The sequence below is a fragment of the Phyllobates terribilis genome, unplaced genomic scaffold, assembly GCF_046119375.1.
Source record: "Phyllobates terribilis strain yellow unplaced genomic scaffold, ASM4611937v1 Scaffold_4__5_contigs__length_816908805, whole genome shotgun sequence".
Lineage (NCBI taxonomy): Eukaryota > Metazoa > Chordata > Amphibia > Anura > Dendrobatidae > Phyllobates > Phyllobates terribilis.
The window spans coordinates 503,766,389-503,791,678 of NW_027362764.1; the positions used below are offsets into that span (position 1 = coordinate 503,766,389).

At 45.4% G+C, this 25,290-nt stretch overlaps 1 protein-coding gene across 1 annotated transcript in view; it reads right to left on the minus strand.

Annotated features, from left to right (window-relative positions):
• RNF144B (ring finger protein 144B) overlaps positions 1-18,663 on the minus strand; it is a 100,573-nt gene extending 81,910 nt beyond the window's left edge. The window contains exon 1 of the mRNA XM_073678838.1: positions 18,383-18,663. The gene's annotated coding sequence lies outside the window, so the exon portion shown is untranslated. The remainder of the gene's footprint in view (positions 1-18,382) is intronic.
• Positions 18,664-25,290: the final 6,627 nt, after the last annotated feature.

Sequence of the window (25,290 nt, forward strand, 5' to 3'; positions counted from 1 at the left end):
TAGGAGGAACCCAGGGCCAACCGCATCAGCATATGGTCTCACCAGGGGTCTGAAGATCTCATCTCGGTACCTAATGGCAGTCAGGCTACCTCTGGCGAGCACATGGAGGGCTGTGCGGCCCTCCAAAGAGATGCCACCCCACACCATTACTGACCCACTACCAAACCGGTCATGCTGAAGGATGTTGCAGGCAGCAGATCGCTCTCCACGGCGTCTCCAGACTGTCACGTCTGTAACATGTGCTCAGTGTGAACCTGCTTTCATCTGTGAAGAGCACAGGGTGCCAGTGGTGACTTTGCCAATCCTGGTGTTCTGTGGCAAATGCCAAGCGTCCTGCACGGTGGTGGCCTGTGAGCACAACCCCCATCTGTGGACGTCGGGCCCTCATACCACCCTCATGGAGTCGGTTTCTAACCTTTTGTGCAGACACATGCACATTTGTGGCCTGCTGGAGGTCATTTTGCAGTGCTCTGGCAGTGCTCCTCCTGTTCCTCCTTGCACAAAGGTGGAGGTAGTGGTCCTGCTGCAGGGTTGTTGCCCTCCTACAGCCCCCTCTACATCTCCTGGTGTACTGGGCTGTCTCCTGGTAGCACCTCCAGCCTCTGGACACTACGCTGACAGACACAGCAAACCTTCTTGCTACAGCTCGCATTGATGTGCCATCCTGGATGAGCTGCACTACCTGAGCAACTTCTGTGGGTTGTAGAGTCCGTCTCATGCTACCATGAGTGTGAAAGCACAACCAACATACAAAAGTGACCAAAACATCAACCAGAAAGCATTGGTACTGAGATGTGGTCTATGGTCCCCACCTGCAGAACCACTCCTTTATTGAGGGTGTCTTGATAAATGCCAATAATTTCCATCTATTGTCTATGCCATTTGCATAACAGCATGTGAAATTGAATAATTAAAAATCACCACCCACTCGCGCTATACAATTGCTAGAAGAAATGCAGCTGCTGGTAGTAGAGCAGGTTTCGTGTGATCACCTGCCTGTGGGAATAAATGTAGTGAATGGAGTATATACTACCACGTTCGCAGACGTCAAAAATAAGTGTCTTAAAGAATCTAGAACACCAGGGTAAACGTATGTCAGGAGTAATGCAGATAATGCCATAATAGACCTACCTCCAGTAGTGTCAATAATAAAATGGAAAAAAGAAAAAAATCCCTGCACCTGCAATCCCCTATTGTGCTGCTATAGGGATCACAGAGACAACTGATAAAATCATCCAATTAGACACTACATATGGACCAATGCAGAGGGATAGCACAATGGTTAAAGTACCTGTGTAGTTTGCTTTGTACTCCTATATTGTGCTGGGTCCTGGAATCCACGTATAATGCCTGGTGGTGAAAAAGTCTGTAATGAGAGCGTCCTCCCAGAGATGTGATCCCTATAGCAGCACAATAGGGGATTGCAGGTGCAGGGATTTTTTTCTTTTTTCCCATTTTATTATTGACACTACTGGAGGTAGGTCTATTACGGCATTATCTGCATTACTCCTGACATATGTTTACCCTGGTGTTCTAGATTCTTTCAGACACTTATTTTTGACGCCTGCGAGCGCGGTAGTATATACTCCATTCACAGCATGTGAAATTGATTGTCAATCAGTGTTGCTTCCTAAGTGGACAGTTTGATTTCTCAGAAGTTTGATTTACTTGGAGTTATATTCTGTTGTTTAAGTGTTCCCTTTATTTTTTTTGAGCAGTGTCTCTATTATCTATCTCTATAGATACGATAGAAAAAAAAATACTCTTTTCCAATGATTAATGTAAAAATCCTTTATTAGTACATCAATTCAAAGGGATATATGGTACATATTAAAACCATTTAAAAAGAGAAAATAGAGGAATGTGTAGGATGCAAAAAACAGACCCAGGGCAAAATATAAAAACATTGTTGTCAATGGTAACTACAATTTTCAGCTAAATACCATCCATATATACTTGAAGACCTCTGAATCAAACCACCACATTGGTTGCAAATATAAGATGGAAGGGTATACACACAGAAAATATCAATAATATTTAAATAATGGATGGGTGTGTAATGCATAGAGTAAATAGATATACCATGTATATATAAAAATAAAAGAAAGCAAACAGGGTGTGTGGAAATAATGCGCCAAGGTGTGACAGTATGGGGAGTCCCACAGAGGGAGAACTAAGCCAGTGCAAACAAATGAGCATTACAAATATAAAAGCTTCAAAATGGATTGGCACTCCGTATGTCCAGCTGGTGCTCGTTGAAAAATACGATAGCAAATTTCAAAAGTCCTGGCACTCACGTGATGTTGAATAAATTCTTTTTATATCAGCACGGTGGGTCAGTGATTAGAACTGCAGCTTTGCAGCGCTGGGGTCCTGGGTTCAAATCCCACCAAGGACAACATCTGCAAGGAGTTTGTATGTTCTCCCCGTGTTTGTGTGGGTTTCCTCCAGGTTCTCCGGTTTCCTTCCACACTCCAAAGACATAATGATAAGGAATTTAGATTGTGAGCCCCAATGGGTACAGTGCCCATAATGTCTGTAAAGCGCTGTGGAATTAATGGCGCTAAATAAGTGAATAAAATAAATAAGTCAAAGAAGTTTCATAGGATACATTTCATCACGTGAGTGTTGGGGCTTTTTGGAATTTACAAACAGTTGAGCAGACCAATGTGCAAAATCAAACAACTACACAACCATAATATGTTTAAAGTCAGATATCAAAGTCACACATCATTTGAATTTGGCTTGGAGGAGGTCTGTGTGAAAGTCCCAATGAGTTTCAGTCACGTTTGCATGGAAAATAACATAACCACATAGAATGCCTACGTTTCTTGAACTAAGTGTATAGATCAATGGTAAGTGTACTGGCTTCCAGACAGAGTTTTTGGTTCAAGTCCCAGCAGTGTACAGTGAACGTTATTATTATATTAACCCCTTAAACCCCGAGGGTGGTTTGCACGTTAATGACCATGCCAATTTTTACAATTCTGACCACTGTCACTTTATGAGGTAATTACTCTGGAACGCTTCAACGGATCCCCCTGATTCTGAGATTGTTTTTTCGTGACATATTGTACTTCATGATTGTGGTAAAATTTCTTTGATATCACTTGCGTTCATTTGTGAAAAAAACAGAAATTTGGCGAAAATTTTGAAAATTTTGCAATTTTCAAAATTTGAATTTTTATGCCCTTAAATCAGAGAGATATGGCACACAAAAGAGTTAATAAATAACATTTTTGTCTACTTTACATCAGCACAATTTTGGAACCAAAATTTTTTTTTGTTAGGGAGCTATAAGGGTTAAAAGTTGACCAGCGATTTCTCATTTTTCCAACAAAATTTACAAAACCATTTTTTTAGGCACCACATCACATTTGAAGTCACTTTGAGCGGTCTTTATGACAGAAAATACCCAAAAGTGACACCATTCTAAAAACTGCACCCCTCAAGGTGCTCAAAACCACATTCAAGAACTTTATTAACCCTTCAGGTGCTTCACAGGAATTTTTGGAATGTGGAAGAAAAAAATGAACATTTAACTTTTTTCACAAAAATGTTACTTTAGACCCAATTTTTTTTATTTTCGCAGGGGTAACAGGAAAAAATGGACCCCAAAATTTGTTGTGCAATTTCCCCTGGGCACGCAGATACCCAATATGTGGGGAAAAAACACTGTTTGGGCGCATGGCAGGGCTCGGAAGGGAAGGAGCGCCATTTGACTTTTTGAATATAAAATCGGCTCAAATTGTTAGCGGACACCATGTTGCGTTTGGAGAGCCCCTGTGTGCCCAAACATTGGAGCTCCCCCACAAGTGACCCCATTTTGGAAACTAGACCCCCCAAGGCACCTCTCTAGATGCATAGTGAGCACTTGGAACCCCCAGGTGCTTCACAAATTGATTCATAAAAATGAAAATGTGAAAAAAAAAAACACTTTTTCATTTTTATGAATCAATTTGTGAAGCACCTGGGGGTTCCAAGTGCTCACTATGCATCTAGATAGGTGCCTTGGGGGGTCTAGTTTCCAAAATGGGATCACTTGTGGGGGAGCTCCAATGTTTGGGCACGCAGTAGTCCTCCAAACGCAACATGGCGTCCGCTAACAATTTGAGCCGATTTTCCATTCAATTTGTTAGCGGACACCATGTCGCGTTTGGAGAGCCCGTGATGTGCCTAAACAGTGGAGCTCCCCCACAAGTGACCCCATTTTGGAAACTATACCCCTCAAGGATTTTATTAAGGTGTATAGTGAACATTTTGAACCCAGAGGTACGACACAGAATTTGTTTACATTAGGTCATCATATTGTCATTAGTCTTGAGCGCAAGTGCTCACTACTTGAGTTTGCATCGGGTACTCAGGTATGCACCATGTACAGCGTGTGCTCGAGTGACATGCTCGAGTCCCTGCTCCGCATGTTTCACGGTTATTAGACACCCGAAAAAAAACATGCGGGGATCGCTCGTGCATGGCAGGCAATCCCCGTAAAGTTTTTTTGGCCGTGAAGCATATGGGGCAGAGACTCGAGCATGTCACTCAAATACCCACGATACTCAATGCATACCAGAGCACCCGATGCAAACTCAAGCAGCGAGCACTTGCGCTCAACACTAGTCGCCATATCGTCATCTTTTTTTCTTACTTTTGAAAAAAATCCCAACCCCAGCACAACCCTAACCCCAGCACAACCCTAACCCCAGCACAACCCTAACCCTAGCACAACCCTAACCCCAAACCCAGCCCTAACCCAAGAGCTTATTTTTGACGCCGTTCCTCGTGCGGTATAAGTGATTAGACGACTTTATTCTTCGGGTCGGTGTGATTACAGCAATACCAGAATCATATGGGGTTTTATGATTGATAGCTGTCACACACTAAAAGACGCATTTTTTGTAAAATCTAGTTTTTGCATCGCCATATTTTGAGAGCTATAATTTTTCCAGATTTTGGCAGACAGGGTCATGTGACTGCTTGTTTTTTGCGGGATGAGTTGACATTGTTATTGGTGCCATTTTCAGGCACGTGACATTTTTTGATCGCTTTCTATTCCGATTTTTGGGAGGCAGAATAAACAAAAACCAACAATTCAGGAATTGTTTTTTTTGTTTTTTGTTTTATTCTGTTCCGCGTGTGGTAAAATTGATAAGGCAGCTTCATTCTTCGGGTCAGTATGTTTACAGCGGTACCACATTTATATCGTTTTTCTATGTTTTGCACTTTTACATAATAAAAGCAATTTCATCGAAAAATATATTTTTTAGCATAGCTTTATTCTGAGAGCTATAACTTTTATTTTTCGGCTGATGGAGCTGTATGCTGGCTTGTTTTTTGCGGGACGAGATGATGTTTTCAGCGGTACCATTTTTATTTATATTTGTCTTTTTGATCGCGTGTTATTCCATTTTTTGTTTGGCGGTATGGTGATAAAGGATTGTTTTTTGCTTGTTTTTTTTTTTCTTTTTTTTTTACCGTGTTCACTGAAGGGGTTAACTAGTGGGACAGTTTTGTAGGTCAGGTTGTTCCGGACGCGGCGATACCAAATATGTGTACTTTTATTGTTTTTTTAATAATATTTATTGATGGGTACATTATATTTTTATTTTTGGTGGATTCATTTTTTTAATTTATTTTTTTAATATTTTTGCAATTTTTTTTTTTTTTTTCACTTTCTGAAAGTTTATATACTTTATTACTTTGTCCCACTCTGGGACTTTCACTTTTTTTTCCTCTTGATCGCCTGCATGGCACAGGAATGCAGCACCATCCCTGTGTCATGCAGGCTGTCAGCGCTGGACAGGGAGAAGATTGTTTGGAGATGCACTGCGCATGTCCAAACAATCTTCCTGCTGTCTGGTGACCCGGATGTTGTCATGACGACATCGGGTCGTCATGGCAACACCCGGGAAGCCTTTGCAGACAGCGCTGGAAGCCGGAAGAGGAGGTGAGTATCTGCGATCACCTCTCCTTGCCCCCGCAATGCTGCGATCGACTTCGATCGCAGCATCGCGGGGGTTAATGTGCTGGGAGCGGTGCAGGACCGCTCCCTGCACATAGTATCGGGTGTCAGCTGTGACAATCAGCTGACACCCGGCGGCAATCGCGCCCGCACAGCCTGTGTGCGCGCGCGATCGCCATGACTTACTAATACGGGTCTGGCTCTTAAGTCCCAGGGCACAGACGCGTATTAGTACGTCAGATGTTGTTAAGGGGTTAAGCTCCCAACCGTCCCATTTTCCGCGGGACTGTCCCGCTTTGAGGGCACAGTCAAGCGTCCCATCACGGCTCAGCTGTTCTCCCAGCTTCTATACATTCTGGCTGTGGAGGGCGGGGGTTGCGGCGGTGGAGCAGCGGGCACAGGCAGTAGCCAGCTGCTGCAGCTACCACGTGTGCTCGCTGCTAAAGAAAATGAATATTCACTCTTCTCCACGCCCATGGGAGTGGGGAGGAGTGAATATTTATTATCCTTAATAGCGCACACTGTTAATCTCAGCCGCCGGCTCCTGCAGCGGCTCAGTGATCTTCTATGCCCGCTATGAGAGAGAATGAATATTCACTCCTCTCCCACTTCCACGGGTGTGGAGAAGTGTGAATATTCATTCTCCTTAGTAGTTGGCACACAGGATCGCCGAGTCGCAGCAGGAGCTGCATAATTGCTGACAGTGCGCGCTATTAAGGAGAATGACTATTTACTCCTCTCCACGGCCATAGTACCGGCGTGGAGAGGAGTGAATATTCCCGCAGCTCATATCAGGGTCTGAGGGCGCATGGCAGAAGAGGACGCAGCGCTGGAGCAGAGGTAAGGAAGGGGAGTAGGAGTGTTTATTTTTTTTGTGTGTGCAGTGATGGGGAACCATGCATACCAGGATTGGGGATGAGGGGGCCATGCATACCAGGATTGGGACATGTGAACACGGCCTTACAGACACAAAAAAGCCGTATAGTGAAGCTACATAAAGATGACAAAGTTCTGGCGCCTCCGACTGTGAATGAAGTGGATTATTTTTTGCTCCAGGTCCCAACTAGAGATGAGCAGGACACACAGGTGATGTCGCGCCGCCCTGGGTGATCAAAAGCCGCAGGGGACATTAGAGATTCACAGACTCCTTTCCAGCCACCAGGTAACACTGACCTGGATGCTGGACCAGAGATCCAGGAATCCATCCGCTCATCTCTAGTCTCAACTGTCCCGGATACAGAGGACAGTCCTGGATTTTGGTCTGAACCCTGAAGTCTCGGGCATCTGCTGAATGACCCTCGTTACCAGAGCCCCTCTGACAACTCCTCCTTCAAGGGAAGAAAGAAATGGTAAATGGGCGTGGATTGGGGTGTGGCCAAAATTTGCCGCGGCACACTACACGATCTGCTCATTTTTCAAAAGTTGAGAGGAATGTTATTATTATCGCATGTCAAAGTCAGTTCTCAGACAGGGTATTTAGCCTCAAAATGAGATTCTAATGTTTGACTTTGATATCTGATAAGGTCCTAAAATGGACACTGTACTGCAATATGTTAGTAGTGTTCCAGACTCCAAAAGTCCATAATCTTAACTTTTGTTGCTGCTAAAAATCTAGGGGATTTTCAAAGGAACTGCTAATGAGAATATCTCACTGTGAGGGGAAATACACTAGCACATATTTCCCTGCATAAGGCTCAGTTGTAATGTGTTTATCTCACAGAGACATGACATGGCAAGCATTATGTTCTGAAGTTCAGATAAGAATGAATTATGTCCATATGCCCAGCTGCAACCCCTTTAGATTATCATTTGAACCTGCACACTCTACTTTTGGTTATTTTAGTGTCAATGTTGAATATGGAACAAGATGTCTAGACCTGCTACTTGTTTCCTGACTCAAATGCAATAGCCTCATAGGCAGGCATATATAGGAGACTGTTGAGTTTGAATCAGGAGACTCATGGCCAGTCAGTACATTACAGAAGAGAGTGAAGTTGGCTTTTAAATATGTTGGCCTCTGGCAGGAAAATTTTAGCCAGCAAAGGAAGGAAGGGGAGCAATCACAAAGCAGTGACCCATAAGCTAAGGTGTCCCATCTTTAGCCTGCTTATGTCTGGCCGCTGCATTGAAACAGCAGAGGTAAAGGGCTTTGTACTAGCCACCGTTACTTTTAAAGATACAGTACCAATCTTACTGCAACAAAGATGTGGGAACTGAACATGATGTGGCAATACAAGTATGTGGCACGGTACACACTAAAAAAATAAATAAAAAAAAATTATATATATTACATAGATACACACACACTAGAATTTAGCTGTTTTCACACTCTCTACACTCATCATATCAATGCTCCATATGCAATTTGCATACATACAATCACATGCCATCTTTCTCTTCTGCTTTTCTCAGTTAAAACAATGAACGAAGCAGAAGAGCAAGAGGCTGGCACATGATTGTCTCGATTCAAATTGCAAACGGGGTGGTAAATTGACAAGTACATTACACAATGTTAGGCGTCATAGTAAGATCCTACAAATGTCCTGGACTACCTCGTCCTTTAAAAGGAAACCTATCATTTTGAGAAACGCTACTTAACTGCAGATGTGGGGTCAATCTGGAGGTGAATAGCATCTAAAGCCTTATTAGCTGACTTTCTGATAGAGTAGTGATAGGAGGAAAATGAAGTGATATTCTCCCTGCTGCCGCTTGCTTCCAGTCATATTGGCTGTGCAGTGTGTTGGTACAATTAGGAGTTACTGCACAGTGAGCGCTGTAATAACTTCACGACACTTTGATTGGCAGCCCGCGCTGCACACACACATATTGCAGAGTAGGCCATCAATGTCTGTCACTGGAAGCAAGTGGTGGTAGGGAGAATAAAACTTAATTTTCCTCCTGTAGTAGGTGTTCTCCCAGTCAGCCAAATACGCAGGCTTTCAAAAGTGTTTTCCTGCAGAATGACCCTACACCTGCAGGTAAATGGCATTTCTTGAGGAGACAGGCTCCCTTTAAAAGGGGTAACGTTGTGAAGTCAGAAAAACAAAAATATAAACCACCTTCAGTGAAAAACTAACAAATCCAGATATACAGCATATAATTTACATATAGTGCATACCCTTGTTTACAGGAAACTAGATACATATAAAGATGTGGTATGAATCTAGAATAAGGGGTTCTTTACATACCAATCTTGGCATCAAAGCCAATACATGTGAAAAAATACAAAAAAAAAAACCATTAAAGTTAGTGCTCTGCATAGCCACAGATTGTAATCTCATATAGTACTGATATGCTTATGTTCAACCATCTTTACACGAGATATAGATTTTATTTAGAAGTGTGGTATTTCCTGTGCTTTACTATACATTTAAACAGAAATTGTATACTCTGCATATAGTCAAACATAAGCCTAGATGTACTGTCTGACCATTACTCTACATGGATGCGTGGAGCTGTCCATTTGATACTTATGTGTTTTTTTAAATGTACGTCTGGCCAATGCAAGATCATAATGCAAGTAGCAAGGTGGGCTAACACTGTACAACATGTGGCATTAAAGGAGTTGTCCACTACTAGGACAACCCCTTCTCATTCCCAATGTTTGGCCCCAATAAAATAAAAACACATACTCACCTCCGATGCTGGTGCAGTTCCAGTGATGTCGGCACTCACGTTCCCAGGGCTCATGTACAATTGTTATGACATGTGAGTTCTGCGCCCAATCAGCGCTGGCGTCACTGTCCCAGTTTTAAGAACTATTAGTAATGAACAGGAAGTGAGCGGCCATGTGTAGCTCTCACTTCCTGCTGATTAGTGAGATGGTGAATGAGAAGGGGTCGTCTTAGTAGTGGTCAACCCCATTAAATAACCTCGGATCATCTACATGCAAAACAATTGATATTCATGACAACGGTATTAGTGCACGCACAATAACAATGTTCATATGCCCACCATATTAATAGAAACCTTATACACATGACATATGAACTATGGCAACGTAAAATATAACATTTATTAGAGAATTTGATAAAATACACATAAAAAGTATATATCTGGACAAAGGGAAAAAAAACATACATAGAAAGGTCAGACTCAGGGGGATACAGGCAGTGTATAAATCAGTAAAACATCCCTGCAATGCCCTATTGCAAAAAGGTGCTATGGATAGCTTGATATCAGCAAATCAATACCCCAAAGTACAATTTATTACATGGTATTACTACATAGTGCAGAGAGAGAATATCAGAAGAATATCTGTATAAAGTGCTACGTGCAAAGGCTCCATACTGATTAGACTCTTAAAGCAACAGGATAAATGTTGTCTATTGTAACTTGCTTATGGGTAATTGTTTGTAAATATCTCAAAAATCACACCTATCAAAGTGGAAGACCATGTATAATGTTGGGAAGTCCAACCAAAGCATGCAATGAGGATGTATAGTAATAATTAAAGCTCACCCCTGTGTGCTGACCAGGTCCGACGCGCGTTTCGCCGCTGGCTTTGGTCTCTAGTGAGTGTGTGTGTGTGTGTGTGTGTGTGTGTGTGTGTGTGTGTGTGTGTGTGTGTGTGTGTGTGTGTGTGTGTGTGTGTGTGTGTGTGTGTGTGTGTGTGTGTGTGTACACACACACACAAATAGAGACGGCACACACACACACACAATAGAGACGGCACACGCACATACATATACGTGTGTATACACACACACATATACGTGTGTATACACACACACACACACACAATAGAGACGGCACACGCACATACATATACGTGTGCATGCACACACACACACGTGTGCATGCACACACACACGTGCATACACACACACACACACACGTGCATACACACACACACGTGCATACACACACACACACACACACACGTGCATACACACACACACACACACACACGTGTGCATACACACACACAATAGAGACGGCACACGCACACACACATACGTGTGCATACACACACACATACGTGTGCATACACACACACATACGTGTGCATACACACACACATACGTGTGCATACACACACACACAATAGAGACGGCACACGCACACACATATACGTGTGTATACACACACACACACAATAGAGACGGCACACGCACATACATATACGTGTGCATACACACACACACACACACACACGTGTGCATACACACACACACACACACACACAATAGAGACGGCACACGCACAGACATATACGTGTGTATACACACACACACATACACACAATAGAGACGGCACACGCACAGACATATACGTGTGTATACACACACACACATACACACAATAGAGACGGCACACGCACAGACATATACGTGTGCATGCACAGACATATACGTGTGCATGCACACACACACACACGTGTGCATATACACACACACACACACGTGTGCATACACACACACACGTGTGCATACACACACAATAGAGACGGCACACGCACACACACACACACGTGTGCATACACACACACACACACACAATAGAGACGGCACACGCACAGACATATACGTTTGTATACACACACACATACACACAATAGAGACGGCACACGCACATACACATACGTGTGCATGCACACACACATACGTGTGCATACACACACACACACGTGCATACACACACACACACGTGCATACACACACACACACGTGTGCATACACACACACACACACACGTGTGCATACACACACACACACACGTGTGCATACACACACACACACACGTGTGCATACACACACACACACGTGTGCATACACACACACACACACACACGTGTGCATACACACACACACACACACACGTGTGCATACACACACACACACGTGTGCATACACACACACACGTGTGCATACACACACACACGTGTGCATACACACACACACACACGTGTGCATACACACACACACGTGTGCATACACACACACACACGTGTGCATACACACACACACACACACACACACGTGTGCATACACACACACACACACACGTGTGCATACACACACACACACACGTGTGCATACACACACACACACACACACGTGTGCATACACACACACACACACACGTGTGCATACACACACACACACACACACGTGTGCATACACACACATACGTGTGCACACACACACACAATAGAGACGGCACACGCACACACATATACGTGTGTATACACACACATACGTGTGCATACACACACACGTGTGCATACACACACACACACAATAGAGACGGCACACGCACATACATATACGTGTGCATGCACACACACATACGTGTGCATGCACACACACACACACGTGCATACACACACACACACGTGCATACACACACACACACGTGTGCATACACACACGTGTGCATACACACACACACAATAGAGACGGCACACACATATACGTGTGTATACACACACACATACGTGTGCATACACACACAATAGAGACGGCACACACATACGTGTGTATACACACACACAATAGAGACGGCACACGCACATACATATACGTGTGCATGCACACACACATACGTGTGCATGCACACACACACACACGTGTGCATACACACACACACACACGTGCATACACACACACACACACGTGTGCATACACACACACACACGTGTGCATACACACACACACACGTGTGCATACACACACACACACGTGTGCATACACACACACACACACGTGTGCATACACACACACACACACGTGTGCATACACACACACACACACGTGTGCATACACACACACACACACGTGTGCATACACACACACACACACACACACACACACACACACACACGTGTGCATACACACACACACACACACACGTGTGCATACACACACACACACACACACACACGTGTGCATACACACACACACACACACACACACACGTGTGCATACACACACACACGTGTGCATACACACACACACACGTGTGCATACACACACACACGTGTGCATACACACACACACACGTGTGCATACACACACACACACACAATAGAGACGGCACACGCACACACATATACGTGTGTATACACACACACACACACAATAGAGACGGCACACGCACATACATATACGTGTGCATACACACACACACACACACACACGTGTGCATACACACACACACACAATAGAGACGGCACACGCACAGACATATACGTGTGTATACACACACACATACACACAATAGAGACGGCACACGCACACACATATACGTGTGTATACACACACACACAATAGAGACGGCACACGCACACACATATACGTGTGTATACACACACACAATAGAGGCGGCACACGCACATACATATACGCGTGTATACACACACAATAGAGACGGCACACGCACATACATATACGTGTGTATACACACACACACACACACAATAGAGACGGCACACGCACATACATATACGTGTGTATACACACAATAGAGACGGCACATGCACATACATATACGTGTGTATACACACACACACAATAGAGACAGCACACGCACATACATACGTGTGTACACACACACACACACAATAGAGACGGCACGCGCACATACATAGGTGTGTATACATTGGAGACGGCACACGCACATATATGTGTATATACACACAATAGAGACGGCACACGCACATACATACGTGTGTGTATACACACACACTAGAAACGGCACACCCACATACACACGTGTGTGTATATATACACACACACACTAGAGACGGCACACGCACATACACACGTGTGTGTATACACACACACACTAGAGACGGCACACGCACATACACACGTGTGTGTATACACACACATACACACGTGTGTGTATACACACACCCACACGAGACGGCACACGCACATACACACGTGTGTGTATACACACACCCACACGAGACGGCACACGCACATACACACGTGTGTGTATACACACACCCACACGAGACGGCACACGCACATACACACGTGTGTATACACACACCCACACGTGTGTGTATACACACACACACACACAATAGAGACGGCACACGCACATACACACGTGTGTGTATACACACACACACAATAGAGACGGCACACGCACATACACACGTGTGTGTATACACACACACAATAGAGACGGCACACGCACATACACACGTGTGTGTATACACACACACACACACACACACACGTGTGTGTATACACACACACACACACACACACACACACGTGTGTGTATACACACACACACACAATAGAGACGGCACACGCACATACGTGTGTATACAAACCCACACGCGACGGCACACGCACATACGTGTGTGTATACACACACCCACACGAGACGGCACACGCACATACACACGTGTGTGTATACACACACCCACACGAGACGGCACACGCACATACACACGTGTGTGTATACACACACCCACACGAGACGGCACACGCACATACACACGTGTGTGTATACACACACCCAATAGAGACGGCACACGCACATACACACGTGTGTATACACACACCCACACGTGTGTGTATACACACACACACAATAGAGACGGCACACGCACATACACACGTGTGTGTATACACACACACAATAGAGACGGCACACGCACATACACACGTGTGTGTATACACACACACACACACACACACACACACACGTGTGTGTATACACACACACACACACAATAGAGACGGCACACGCACATACGTGTGTATACAAACCCACACGAGACGGCACACGCACATACGTGTGTGTATACACACACCCACACGAGACGGCACACGCACATACACACGTGTGTGTATACACACACCCACACGAGACGGCACACGCACATACACACGTGTGTGTATACACACACCCACACGAGACGGCACACGCACATACACACGTGTGTGTATACACACACCCACACGAGACGGCACACGCACATACACACGTGTGTGTATACACACACCCAATAGAGACGGCACACGCACATACACACGTGTGTGTATACACACACCCAATAGAGACGGCACACGCACATACACATGTGTGTGTATACACACACACACACACACAATAGAGACGGCACACGCACATACGTGTGTGTATACACACACCCAATAGAGACTGCACACGCACACACACACGTGTGTGTATACACACACCCAATAGAGACGGCACACGCACACACACACGTGTGTGTATACACACACCCAATAGAGACGGCACACGCACACACACACACACGTGTGTGTATACACACACGTGTGTGTATACACACACCCAATAGAGACGGCACACGCACACACACACACACACGTGTGTGTATACACACACCCAATAGAGACGGCACACACACACACACACACACACACGTGTGGGTATACACACACCCAATAGAGACGGCACACGCGCGCACACACACACACGTGTGTGTATACACACACCCAATAGAGACGGCACACGCGCACACACACACACACGTGTGTGTATACACACACACCCAATAGAGACGGCACACGCACACACACGTGTGTGTATACACACACCCAATAGAGACGGCACACGCACACACACACACACACACGTGTGTGTATACACACACCCAATAGAGACGGCACACGCACACACACACACCCAATAGAGACGGCACACGCACACACACACGTGTGTGTATACACACACCCAATAGAGACGGCACACGCACACACACACACGTGTGTATACACACACCCAATAGAGACGGCACACGCACACACACCCAATAGAGACGGCACACGCACACACACACACGTGTGTGTATACACACACCCAATAGAGACGGCACACGCACACACACACGTGTGTGTATACACACACCCAATAGAGACGGCACACGCACACACACACGTGTGTGTATACACACACGTGTGTGTATACACACACCCAATAGAGACGGCACACGCACACACACACACACGTGTGTGTATACACACACCCAATAGAGACGGCACACGCACACCCAATAGAGACGGCACACGCACACACACACACACACGTGTGTGTATACACACACCCAATAGAGACGGCACACGCACACACACACACACGTGTGTGTATACACACACCCAATAGAGACGGCACACGCACACACACACACACACGTGTGTGTATACACACACCCAATAGAGACGGCACACGCACACACACACACACGTGTGTGTATACACACACCCAATAGAGACGGCACACGCACACACACACACGTGTGTGTATACACACACCCAATAGAGACGGCACACGCACACACACACGTGTGTGTATACACACACCCAATAGAGACGGCACACGCACATACACACGTGTGTGTATACACACACCCAATAGAGACGGCACACACGTATACACACACCCAATAGAGACGGCACACGCACATACACACGTGTGTGTATACACACACCCAATAGAGACGGCACACGCACATACACACGTGTGTGTATACACACACCCAATAGAGACGGCACACGCACATACACACGTGTGTGTATACACACACCCAATAGAGACGGCACACGCACATACACACGTGTGTGTATACACACACAATAGAGACGGCACACGCACATACACACGTGTGTGTATACACACACAATAGAGACGGCACACGCACATACACACGTGTGTGTATACACACACACACACACACACACAATAGAGGCGGCACACGCACATACATACGTGTGTGTATACACACACACACACACGTACGTGTGTGTATACACACACACACACGTACGTGTGTGTATACACACACACACACACGTACGTGTGTGTATACACACACACACACACGTACGTGTGTGTATACACACACACACGTACGTGTGTGTATACACACACACACACGTACGTGTGTGTATACACACACACACACGTACGTGTGTGTATACACACACACACACGTACGTGTGTGTATACACACACACACACACGTACGTGTGTGTATACACACACACACACACGTACGTGTGTGTATACACACACACACACACGTACGTGTGTGTATACACACACACACACACGTACGTGTGTGTATACACACACACACACGTACGTGTGTGTATACACACACACACACACACACGTACGTGTGTGTATACACACGTACACGTACGTGTGTGTATACACACACACGTACACGTACGTGTGTGTATACACACACACACACACGTACGTGTGTGTGTATACACACACACACACACACGTACGTGTGTGTATACACACACACACACACAATAGAGACGGCACACGCACATACATACGTGTGTGTATACACACACACACACACACACACAATAGAGGCGGCACACGCACATACATACGTGTGTGTATACACACACACACACACACAATAGAGGCGGCACACGCACATACGTGTGTATACACACACAATAGAGATGGCACACGCACATACATACGTGTGTGTATACACACACACACACACACGTTCGTGTGTGTATACACACACACGTACGTGTGTGTATACACACACACACACACACACACACACACGTACGTGTGTGTATACACACACACACACACACACACACACTAGAGACGGCACACACAAATACACATGTGTATATACACACACAATAGAGACGGCACACACACATACGTGTATATACACACACACACACACAAAATAGAGACGGCACACGCACATATGTGTATTTACACACACACACACAATAGAGACGACACACACACATACATATGTGTATATACACACACACACACACACACACACACACACAATAGAGACGGCACACGCAAATACACATGTGTAAATACACACACACATACATGTGTATAGATTGGAGACGGCACACGCACATGTGTGTGTATATACACACACGAGACGGCACACGCACATACATAATTGTGTATACATTAGAGACGGCACACGCACATATGTGTGTATATACACACACACACTAGAGACGGCACACGCACATACATAATTGTGTATACATTAGAGACGGCACACGCACATATGTGTATATACACACACACACACACACACACTAGAGACGGCACACGCACATACATAATTGTGTATACATTAGAGACGGCACACGCACATACAATAGATGGTACACACATGTATATATACATATATTGTTGTCTAGTCCCATTATGTGCAATGGGCTGTATAAAGTTGAACATCTCCTGGCTCCAGGAACAAGAAGTGTTGTGACAACAGGTAGGAGAGGAGGTTTCTGCGGGCACGGAGCAGCAGTACATGCCAGGTACCTGATGTGCCAGGCTTTGGCAGGTGGCATATCATCGCGCACATTGTAAGTAGCAGTCATGTATAACACTGGCAGTCCGTGGTGAGGTGACAGCTCTGCCGGGCACATCTGCAGACAGCCTGCTTACCTTAGAAGGCGCTCTCCTCTCTCCACACACAGAAGCCGGGCGCCGTCTACAGACGCTCCATCTGTCAGCCGCCTTCCCCGCTGTGGCCTCTCTCCACCTTCCCGGGCAGGCACTGTGTCACCGCCGCTGTGGCACTGAGGTAATCCCGCCCTCCGTCTACAGTGTGCGGGGAGCGCTGCCTGTATGTACAGGAAGCCTGGGCTCTGCACTTCCTACTTCCCATCTGGGCTGCGCTGCAGCTGCAGGTGATTACATCAACCCTCAGCTGCTCAGGTCCCTGTCCGCCCTCAGTGCAGCACAGCTGGAGCTCGGGCTGTGAAAGTGCCTGGACCTGAGGTAAAAAGCTCCATCCGCTCAGCTACAGGGGTATTGTAGCCCCACACAACCCCCCAGATGTCTGGAGCTCAGAATGCCACCCACAGGGCCTCATTCATTGTTGCTTTGTCCAGTTTTTGGTGTTTTATTCTTTTTTTCTTCCGTGTTATATTCATATTTCCATTTTGCGCCTTTTTTTTTTTAAACTATTTTGTGTGTTCTCCTGTTTTGTTTCTCCGGGTTTGTCAATGTGAGCAAAGTTTAGAGGTTTCAAAAGGCCACGAAAATGGTCACAAATGTTCTCCAGTGTCCGCGGAACAACTTTATGGACGTCAGATATTTTGCTGGAAATTTTTGTTCTAAAAAAAAAATCGCAAAAAAGAAAAGTTAAAGACAAGAATAAAACAATTTTTGAGTTTTCACAGAATTCATGAACCAAGTGCGCCATGTTGATGAATGTAGCGCATAAAATGGCAACGAATACCAGATGACAGAAAAGTAACTTAAGAATAAAAAACGCAAACAATGAGTTGGCCATAGACTTTTTGGAGGTCCTACTGCGCCTTCATACGCTTCAGCCTCTGGGGTTACTTGTATTTTGGGTTTTTTCTTTTTTTCAGCAGCATCCCTTAACCACCCAAGGATCAAGCCACTTTGTACGTTAATGACCGGGCCTCATATTTTAATTCTGACCACTGTCACTTTATGTTGTAATAACTCTGGAACGCTTCAATGTATCCCAGGGATTCTGAGATTTTTTTTTTCATGACACATTGTACTTTATGTTAGTGGCAAATTTTGGTCGATAATATTTTATTTCTGAAAACATTGAAAATTTTGCAAAAAATGTGAACATTTCACAATTTTCAAACTTTTTGAATTTTCTGCCCTTAAACCAGATAGTTAATAAATAATATTTCCCACATGTCTGCTTTAAATCAGCTCAATTTTTGAAGCATATTTTTTTTTGTTAGTCAGAAGAGTTAAAAGTTTATCAGTAGTGATGAGCGAGCATGCTCGCTACTGCTCGGTGCTCGCCCGAGCATCTCACTGCTCTAGATTCTCTGCGCTCAAGTATTTCCGGGGTTGCTCGGCGGGAGCTCAAGTCCCCTCCCTGCATGTTTGACGCTCTTTACAGAGCCAATGAACATGCAGGGATTGCCTGCCACTCACTGCAATGCCGCAGCCATGTCGGTTGTGGTATTACAGTGATTGGCTGGCCGCACAGCGTCATCAAGTCTATATCAGACCTGGCTCCGCCATGTTCGTCACAGTCACTCCGGAATCAGACAGTGTAGGGAGAGGTGCTGCTGAGCTAGGGAGAGATTCGCTTGTTTATTAGGTAGTGTAGGTAGAACAGAAGAATATTACACATATCCATCTCAACAAACAGTCCTTCTGAGGACTAATCCATCTGCAGAGATATCAGGCAGGCAGTGTATATAGGCAGGCAGGCAGTGTATATAGCAGACTACAGTGCATATAGCACAAGAGGCTCCATTCCATTTTTGTCTGCTTCTGCTGCTGTTAAACATTTCTAGACATAGGCTCAGGGGCCAGGAATAATTTTTTTTTGGATCTTAATCCTCATTATTTGCTTAAAAAGCAATCCAGAGAACACCGTTTTTCTGTGCCATTTGCTTGTTGGTACTGCAGAATACAGCCAGGTCCTTTCCATATTACAGCGCTAAAAATCCAGCTATTTAAAACTGTGGTTTGTCCGTCACACGGATCACATATAAATGCGCTGAAAATATTACCATTTCTGGCCTCCATTGAAATTTTTTTTCAGCGTGTCAGCGAAGTTTTTGACACTGGTTTGCTGTTCAAAATAGTTACCTACAGGCCAGCCATTTAAAACTGTGTTTTCTCCGTCACACGGATCACGTATACGTTTTCAGAAAATACTGCCATTTCTGGCCTCCATTAAAAATTTGTTTTAGTTTGTCAGTGAAGCTGTTGGCACCAGTTTGCTGTTCAAAATAGTTACCTACAGGCCTGCTATTTAAAACTGTGGTTTGTCCGTCACACGGATCACATATAAATTCGCTCCAAATTCAGCCATTTGTAGTGAGCTTGGAAATTATTGTCCTCCATTTAAAATGGGCAAGGGACGGGGAACTGGACGTGATGGTGATGGTGCATGCAGAGGCCGAGGCCAAGCTAAAATTGTGCCACAACAAACACCCACATCTTCTTGCTCGACCTTCCTGTCCCAATTAATAGGGGACCGCAGAACACTATTGAACACAGAGCAGTGTGAAAAGGTTATTGGTTGGATAGCAGATAATGTTTCCAGTCACTTAGCCACCACCACCACCCTGTCTTCCACACGGTCAAGTCTCAGTAGCCATGAGTCTTGACCACATATTCCTCACCCTGAATCTCCTTCCTCCCACCATGCCAGTGCCCAGAGACAACTGATCCCACACTTAGACACTCCGAAGAGCTGTTCACTTTTCCATTTATAGATTCGGGCCTCTCGCCCGATCCACTTGAAGCGGTGCAAGAGGAGATCGCATGTAGCGATGCCCAAATATTTGAGCAGCCACGGTCATACGAAGGCGACAGTGGGAAAGTGTCACAAGAGGTGGACGATGATGAGACACAATTGCCAGAAAGTCAGGAGGAGGACCAGGGTGCGGATGTGGAAGACGTGGTGGATGACATAGTAACTGACCCAACCTGGCAGGATGACATGCAGAGCGAGGACAGCAGCACACAGTGGGAGGGAGGCAGAGCACCCCAACAGGCAGGAAGAAGCAGTATGGTGGCTGCAGACAGAAGGCGGGCAACCATTCCCCTAACACCAACACGACGAAGTTGCCAGTACATCTGTTTGGTCTTCTCGAGTCTGGTTTTTAAAGACTCTGCCGATAACCCCAAAAAGGTCATTTGCACCACCTGCCAGGCCAGCATCAGCAGGGGTAGCAAAACTACCCGCCTGACCACCACCAGCATGATCAGGCACATGGTGGCAAAGCACCCGACCCCAGGGCCCCGGAACAGTGTCTGCGGGTGGCACCACTGCTTCTTCCGCTGATGTGCATGCAAGCCAATCCCCGGTCCATGGTGCATGCGAAGATGCCTCCTGCCCTGCACCTGTCGTTGCACACTCTCAAGTAGCAGCATCAGGAAGCATGTCCTTGTCCCAGCGCAGCGTTCAGTTGTCCATACCCCAGTCCTTGGAACGCAAGCACAAATACGCAGCCAACGCCCCCACAGTCCACACTACTAAATTCCCACATTTCGTGACTGCTTGCGCTCGAAATGTTGCCTTTTAGGCTCGCGGAGACGGAAGCATTCTACAACCTGATGGTGGCGGCCGTCCCTCGGTACTCAGTCCCCAGCCGCCACTATTTCTCCCGGTGTGCCATCCCCACATTACACAAGCACGTGTCCCAAAACATTAGCCATGTCCTCAACAACGCAGTTACCGGGAAAGTCCACCTAACCACGGACATGTGAACAAGTACTTGTGGGCAGGGACATCTCGCTGACGGCACACTGGGTTAACATAGTGGAAGCTGGGACCCAGTCGGAGCTTAGGATGGAACATATCCTCCCGACGCCAAGGATTATGAGCCCTAGGTCAATCAGGGTTGCCCCCACAGTCTACAGCACCTGCACTTCATCCTCCTCAGCCTCTTCCTCTTCAGCGTCCATCTCCGAAATGACCACTTCAGGCACAAGCTGGAAGCACTGCAGCACTGCCTCGGCCAAGCGGCAACAGGCTGAGCTGAAGCTAATATGCTTAGGTGACAAACCGCACAATGCTGAAGAGTTGTGGACAGCTCTGAAAGAGCAGGCCGATCTGTGGCTCACACCGCTGAACCTACAGCCAGGCATAGTCGTGTGTGACTGGCCGGAACCTGGTGGCGGCTCTGAGGCAAGCTCACACACGTACTATTATGAACTGCAACTTAGAACAAAGGAATAGGAGAGAAAAGCTGTCCCTGCACTGAGACTCAGCTTAACCCTAATCTGGAGTGGGTGCCCTATTCCTTGTGAATAGCCCCACCGAAACTCCTGCACTGAACTCAAACGAAGACCTGAAGGAAGAGGAAAGGGGTCCCTAAAAGATCTAAGGACTGGGAGCAAAAACAGGAGACCTCCTAACAGAAAAGTTAGTTGCAGAAACGAAGATAAAAGGAAACAAAACTGGTGGAACAAGAAGTCCCAGGAAATCAATTGTCCAAAGCACAAAGAACTTAACAAGGCTACTTAGCCAGGGCACAAGCATAACAACACTGATGTCCAGCGGGGAATGGGAGACAGGTGCTGAGTAATAAAGAGTGAAGAGATCTCGTGACCAAGACACCCAGCACCAGAGGAAAAGACTAGAAGCCAGCAAACCACAACAAGATGGCCGATAGTAAAATAACATAGAATCTAACATGTACCACGCCTGGCCCATGTGCATAACCTCGTGGTTCAGCAGTTTCTCAAATCCTACCCGGAGCTGCCGGATCTGCTTGTTAAAATATGCCGCTTGTGTGCCCATTTTAGAAAGTCACAGCTTCCGCTGCCCTTGCTGTGTTTCAGCAGCGTTTGCTGCTTGCGGCTCACAGACTGGTGTGTGATGTCCCAATGCGTTGGAACTCTACACTGCAGATGTTGGGAAGGATTTGTGAGCAGAAGAGGGCAGTTGTTGAGTACCAGCATCAACAAGGCCGTCGGTATTCAATGTTTTCCTTTTAGCCATTCTTGGGTGTTTTTAGCTGTGTGTTTTGGGTCATTATTCTGTTGCAAGACCCATGACCTGCTATGAGACCAAGCTTTCTGACACTGGAAAGCACATTTCTCTCTAGAATCCCTTGATAGTCTTGAGATTTCATTGTACCCTGCACAGATTCAAGACACCCTGTGCCAGATGCAGCAAAGCAGCCCCAGAACATAACAGAGCCTCCTCCATGTTTCACAGTAGGGACAGTGTTCTTTTCTTGATATGTTTCATTTTTCTGTCTGTGAACATAGAGCTGATGTGCCTTGCCAAAAACTTCCATTTTTGTCTCAACTGTCCATAGGACATTCTCCCCGAAGCTTTGTGGCTTGTCAACATGTAGTTTGGCAAATTCCAGTCTGGCTTGTTTATGTTTTTTTTTTCAAAAATGGTGTTCTCCTTTGTTGTCTCCCATGAAGTTCACTTTGGATCAAACAACGACGGATGGTGCGATCTGACACTCATGTTCCTTGAGCTTGAAGTTCACCTTTAATCTCTTTAGAAGTTATCCTGGGCTCTTTTGTTACCATTCGTATTATCCGTCTCTTTGATTTGTCAGCAATTTTCCTCCTGTGGCCACGTCCAGGGACGTTGGCTACAGTCCCAAGGATGTTAAATTTCTGAATAATATGTGCAACTGTAGCCACAGGAACATCACGCTGCTTGGAGATGGTCTTATAACCTTTACCTTTAACATGCTTGTCTATAATTTTCTTTCTAATCTCCTGAGACCACTCTTTCCTTTGCTTCCTCTGGTCCATGTTGAGTGTGGTACACACCATGTCACCAAACAGCACCGTGAGTATCTGTAGCCCTATATACAGGCCCACTGACTAATTACAAGATTGTAGACACCTGTGATGCTAATTAGTGGACACAACTTGATTTAACGTGTACGTTTTGTCACATTTTCATGGGTACCATCATTTCTGTCTAGGCCTATTTCATGAGTTTAATTTTTTTTTAAATTCTGTGGAAGCATTGACTGACTTTCATTTGTTAATTTTCATAGATTTTTAATTTATTATTACTTTTGTCAGATTCAAATTATTTCTGTGACCATTGTGGGTTTTTTGTTCATTAAATGAGGGGTACCAACAATTTTGACCACGTGTGTAAGTGCAAAAATGGATGTTGGTCATGCGGCTGATGTGATATATCTGGACTTTGCAAACACATTTGATACTTTAGTACAAGGCTGTTGTGTGGTAAAGTTCTAGACGCAGGGACTAGGGGACACTACAGTACTGTGCAAAAGTTTTAGGCTAGTGTAGAAAAAATTGTTTGAAAAATTTAAGTATTAATACTTTATTTTCATCATTTAACAAAATGCAAAGTGAATAAGCAAAAGAGAATTTTAAATTAAATCGCTATTTGTTGTTATCACCCTTTGTCTTTATGAAGCATCAATTCTTCTAGCTACACTTGTAAAAAGTCAGGGATTTTGTAGGAATATACTCAGCTCTATGAGTGACCAAATATACCAGCCAGGTAATAATGATTGTGTTTTTCATATAAGGCTGTGTGCCCACTATGCGTTTTTTAAGCGTGTCTGCAGAGGCAATTCTGCTGCAGAAACGCTTAAAAAACGCTTGGTAGAAGGTCTGCCATGTTCCCCAATGATAATCCGCATGTGCTGTGGAAATTTCCGCTGTGGATTATCATTGTGGAAAAATACGCAGCACTACCAATTATTTTGCGGAAGCGCTGCGTTTTCGCCTCCATTGACTTGCATTGGAACGCATGGAATCCGCATCACTGCATCTTTACATGCGTAATCCATGCGTTTCAATGTGCGGATGGTACCCAGGTTTGGAGAAGAGGAGACTCTCCTCCGGACCCGGGTACCATAGAACCTTTAAAAAAAAAA